Raw genomic sequence first — 5,664 nt, forward strand, 5'->3', positions numbered from 1 at the left:
TTGGGCCTTATGGGCCTAGTGATGGAAGAGAGGAGGCCGACCAGGGAGTGGCGCCCCCCTAGCCCAAACCGAATTTGACTAGGGTTCGGGGGGCGGCCCCCTTTCCTTCTCTCCTCCTCCTCCTTCCCTCATTCTCCTACTAGGAATAGGAAAGAGGAGGGGAATCCTACTTGGATTGGGGAGTCCTAGTAGGATTCCCCACACCTAGCGCGCCCCTAGGGCCGGCTACCTCTTCCCTCTCTTCCTTTATATACGTGGCCAGGGGGCACCCCATAGACACACAAGTTGATCTTTTAGCCGTGTGCGGTGCCCCCTCCATAGTTACACACCTCGATCATATCGTTGTAGTGCTTATGCGAAGCCCTCCGTCGGTAACTTCATCATCACCGTCACCACGCCGTCGTGCTGACGGAACTCTCACTCGGCCTCAGCTGGATCAAGAGTACAAGGGACGTCACCGAGCTGAACATGTGCTGATCGCGGAGGTGCCGTGCGTTCGGTACTTGGATTGGTTGGATCGCGAAGACGTTTGACTACATCAACCGTGTTTCTAAACGCTTCCGCTTTCGGTCTACGAGGGTACGTGGACATACTCTCCCCTCTTGTTGCTATGCTTCTCCTAGATAGATCTTGCATGATCGTAGGATTTTTTTTGAAATACTACATTTCCCAACAGTGGCATCAAAGCCAGGTCTATGTGTAGATGTTATATGCACGAGTAGAACGCAAAGAGTTGTGGGCGATAATAGTCATACTGCTTACCAGCATGTCTTACTTTGATTCGGTGATATTGTTGGATGAAGCGGCCCAGGCCGACATTACATGACCGCGTTCATGAGACTGGTTCTACCGACGTGCTTCGCACACAGGTGGCTAGTGGGTGTCTATTTCTCCAGCTTCAGTTGAATCGAGTTTGACTACGCCCGATCCTTGTTGAAGGTTAAAACAACACACTTGATGAAAAATCATTGTGGTTTTGATGCGTAGGTAAGACGGTTCTTACTAGAAGCCCGTAGCAGCCACGTAAAACTTGCAACAACAAAGTAGAGGACGTCTAACTTGTTTTTGCAGGGCTTGCTGTGATGTGATATAGTCAAGACATGATGATATATAAATTGTTGTATGAGATGATCATGTTTTGTAATTGTTATCGACAACTGGCAGGAGCCATATGGTTGTTGCTTTATTGTATGAAATGCAATCGCCATGTAATTGCTTTACTTTATCACTAAGAGGTAGCGATAGTCGTAGAAGCAATAGCTGGCGAGATGACAACGATGCTACGATGGAGATCAAGGTGTCAAGCCGGTGACGATGGTGATCATGACGGTGCTTTGGAGATGGAGATCAAAGGCACGCGATGATGATGGCCATATCATATCACTTATATTGATTGCATGTGATGTTTATCCTTTATGCATCTTATTTTTCTTAGTCCGGCGGTAGCATTATAAGATGATCTCTCACTAAATTTCAAGGTATAAGTGTTCTTGCTGAGTATGCACCATTGCTACAGTTCGTTGTGCCGAGACACCACGTGATGATCGGGTGTGATAAGCTCTACGTTCACATACAACGGGTGCAAACCAGTTTTGCACACGCAGAATACTCGGGTTAAACTTGATGAGCCTAACATATGCAGATATGGCCTCGGAACACTGGGACCGAAAGGTCGAGTGTGAATCATATAGTAGATATGATCAACATAGTGATGTTCACCATTGAAAACTACTCCATCTCACGTGATGATCGGACATGGTTTAGTTGATATGGATCATGTGATCACTTAGATGGTTAGAGGGATGTCTATCTAAGTCAGAGTTCTTAAGTAATATGATTAATTGAACTTTAATTTATCATGAACTTAGTACCTGATAGTATTTTGCATGTCTATGTTGTTGTAGATCAATGGCATGTGCTACTGTTCCTTTGAATTTTAATGTGTTCCTAGAGAAAGCTAAGTTGAAAGATGATGGTAGCAACTACATGGATTGGGTCCGTAACTTGAGGATTATCCTCATTGTTGCACAGAAGAATTATGTCCTCTTCACAATGCTAAAGGTTGCGGAGGTATTAATCAAGAAGGAGCATCAAGTGTTGATGGTTAACAAGACCACTAGTTTCAAGAAAAAGGGCAAAGTGAAGAAGGGGAAATTTAAGAAGAACGGCAAGCAAGTTGCTGCTCAACTAAAGAAGCCCATGTCTAGACCTAAACCTGAAACTGAGTGCTTCTACTGCAAAGGGACTAGTCACTGGAAGCGAAACTGCCCCAAGTATTTGGTGGATAAGAAGGATGAGAAAGTGAAAGGTATATTTGATATACATGTTATTGATGTGTACCTTACTAATGCTCGTGGTAGCGCCTGAGTATTTGATACTGGTTCTGTTGCTCATATTTGCAACTCGAAACAGGGGCTACAGATTAAGCGAATATTGGCTAAGGATGAGGTGACGATGCGTGAGGGAATCCTGGACTAGGGGGTGTCCGGATAGCCGGACTATACCTTCGGCCGGACTCCTGGACTATGAAGATACAAGATCGAAGACTTCGTCCCGTGACCGGAAGGGACTTTCCTTGGCGTGGAAGGCAAGCTTGGCGATACGGATATGCAGATCTCCTACCATTGTAACCGACTTTGTGTAACCCTAGCCCTCTTCGGTGTCTATATAAACCGAAGGGTTTTAGTCCGTAGGACAACATACAGAACAACAATCATACCATAGGCTAGCTTCTAGGGTTTAGCCTCTCTGATCTCGTGGTAGATCTACTCTTGTACTACCCATATCATCAATATTAATCAAGCAGGACGTAGGGTTTTACCTCCATCAAGAGGGCCCGAACCTGGGTAAAACATCGTGTCCCCTGCCTCCTGTTACCATCCGCCTAGACGCACAGTTCGGGACCCCCTACCCGAGATCCGCCGGTTTTGACACCGACATTGGTGCTTTCATTGAGAGTTCCTCTGTGTCGTCACTTTTAGGCCCGATGGCTTCTCCGATCATTAACAGCGACGCGATCCAGGGTGAGACCTTTCTCCCCAGACAGATCTTCGTATTCGGCGGCTTTGCACTGCGGGCCAATTCGCTTGGCCATCTGGAGCAGATCGAAAGCTACGCCCTTGGCCGTCAGGTCAGATTTGGAAGTTTAAACTACATAGCGGACCTCCGCGGAGACTTGATCTTCGACGTATTCGAGCCGCAGCCGAGCGCGCCGCACTGTCACGATGGGCATGATCTAGCTCTGCCGCCGAACAGTGCCCTGGAGGCCGCACCCGCATCAGCTCCGACCCATAATTCGGAGCCAACTACGCCAATCGAGGATGGGTGGTTGGACACCGCCTCGGGGGCTGCAATCTCTACGGCGATCGAGCCGAACACTAGCCCTATTCTCTGCGAAGCCCGTGACTCCAAGGAGTCGGACTCCTCTCCAGACTCCGAGCCCTTCGCTCCCCTACCGATCGAACCTGATTGGGCGCCGATCATGGAGTTCACCGCCGCAGACATCTTTCAGCACTCGCCCTTTGGCGATATTCTGAATTCACTAAAGTCTCTCTCTTTCGGAGAGCCCTAGCCGGGCTATGGTCAGCAAGGTCAGGATGCGGATGATGAAGAAATTCAAAGCCCACCCACAACCCACTTCGTAGCCACTGTCGATGATTTAACCGACATGCTCGACTTCGACTCCGAAGACATCGACGGTATGGATGCCGATGCAGGAGACGATCAAGAACCAGCGCCTATAGGGCACTGGAAAGCCACCTCATCGTATGATATATACATGGTGGACACCCCAAAAGAAGGCAACGGCGATGGAACAACGGATGATGACCCCTCCAAGAAGCAGCCTAAGCGCCAGCGTCAGCGGCGCCGCTCTAAATCCCGCCAAAGCAAAAACGGTGATTCCTGTACGGGAGATAATAACACCCCGGACAGTGCCGAAGACAACCACCTCCAGCAAGATTCAGCACAGGAGGATGGAGAAGCCAGCCCTCATGAGAGAGCGGCAGACAGAGAGGTTGAGGACGATAATTATATGCCTCCCTCCGAAGACGAGGCAAGCCTCGGCGACGACGAATTTGTCATGCCGGAGGATCCCGTCGAACAAGAGCGTTTCAAACGCAGGCTTATGGCCATGGCGAGCAGCCTCAAGAAAAAACAGCAACAGCTTAGAGCTGATCAAGATTTGCTAGCTGACAGATGGACTGAAGTCCTTGCGACCGAAGAGTATGAACTCGAACGCCCCTCCAAGAGCTTCCCAAAGCGCAGGTTGCTATCCCGACTAGAGGAGGAAGCACCTAAACCTACATCACCAACGCATGATGCGACCGATCGGCCACCTCGTGTCCGTGACAGAGAAGCCTCTCGGCCCTCCACTCAAGCCACACCCCGGCGCCGCTCAAAAAATACCAAGGCATGGGAAAATGCGCCAGACCTGCGAGATATATTGGAGGACAAGGCAAGGCAAACAAGATCGATCTACGGATCACGTGGGCGCCCCACGGCACGAGACGGTAATCGTCACTCCGGATACAGTCAATCCGGCCGGGCCGAACACAGTAGACAAAGCTCATTTGAGCTGCGTCGTGATATAGCCCAATACAGAGGCGCCGCACACCCACTATGCTTCACAGATGAAGTAATGGATCATCAAATCCCTGAGGGTTTCAAACCCGTGAACATCGAATCATATGATGGCACAACAGATCCCGCGGTATGGATCGAGGACTATCTCCTTCATATCCACATGGCCCGCGGTGATGACCTACACGCCATCAAATACCTCCCAGTCAAGCTTAAAGGACCAGCTTGGCATTGGCTTAACAACTTGCCAGCAGAATCAATTGGTTTTTGGGAGGACCTGGAAACCGCATTCCTCAACAATTTCCAGGGCACTTATGTGCGACCACCAGACGCCGATGACCTTAGCCACATAATTCATCAGCCAGAGGAATCATCCAGACAATTCTGGACATGGTTCCTAACCAAGAAAAATCAAATCATCGACTGTCCGGACGCAGAGGCCCTAGCAGCCTTCAAGCATAACATCCGCGACGAGTGGCTTGCACGGCACCTAGGACAGGAAAAGCCGAAATCTATGGCAGCCCTCACGACACTTATGACCCGCTTTTGCGCGGGAGAAGACAGCTGGCTAGCTCGCAGCAATAACATGACCAAGAGCCCTAGTAATTTGGACACCAAGGACAGTAGTGGCAGGTCGCGTCGCAACAAGCAAAAGCGCCGCATTAACGGCGACAATGCTGAGGATACGACAGTTAATGCCGGATTCAGAGGCTCTAAACCCGGTTAGCGGAAAAAGCCATTCAAAAGAAATACTCCGGGCCTGTCCAGTTTGGACCGAATACTCAACCGCTCATGCCAGATACATGGCACCCCCGAAAAACCAGCCAATCACACCAACAGGGATTGTTGGGTGTTCAAGCAGGCGGGCAAGTTAAATGCCGAAAGCAGAGACAAGGGGCTGCATAGCGATGACGAGGAGGAGCCCCGGCGGCCGAACAACAGTGGACAGAAAGGTTTTCCCCCACAAGTGCGGACGGTGAATATGATATACGCAACCCACGTCCCCAAGAGGGAGCGGAAGCGTGCGCTAAGGGACGTATACACGATGGAGCCAGTCGCCCCAAAGTTCAACCCATGGTCTTC

The sequence above is a fragment of the Triticum dicoccoides genome, chromosome 7A (assembly GCF_002162155.2).
Source record: "Triticum dicoccoides isolate Atlit2015 ecotype Zavitan chromosome 7A, WEW_v2.0, whole genome shotgun sequence".
In the NCBI taxonomy this organism is placed as follows: Eukaryota; Viridiplantae; Streptophyta; class Magnoliopsida; order Poales; family Poaceae; genus Triticum; species Triticum dicoccoides.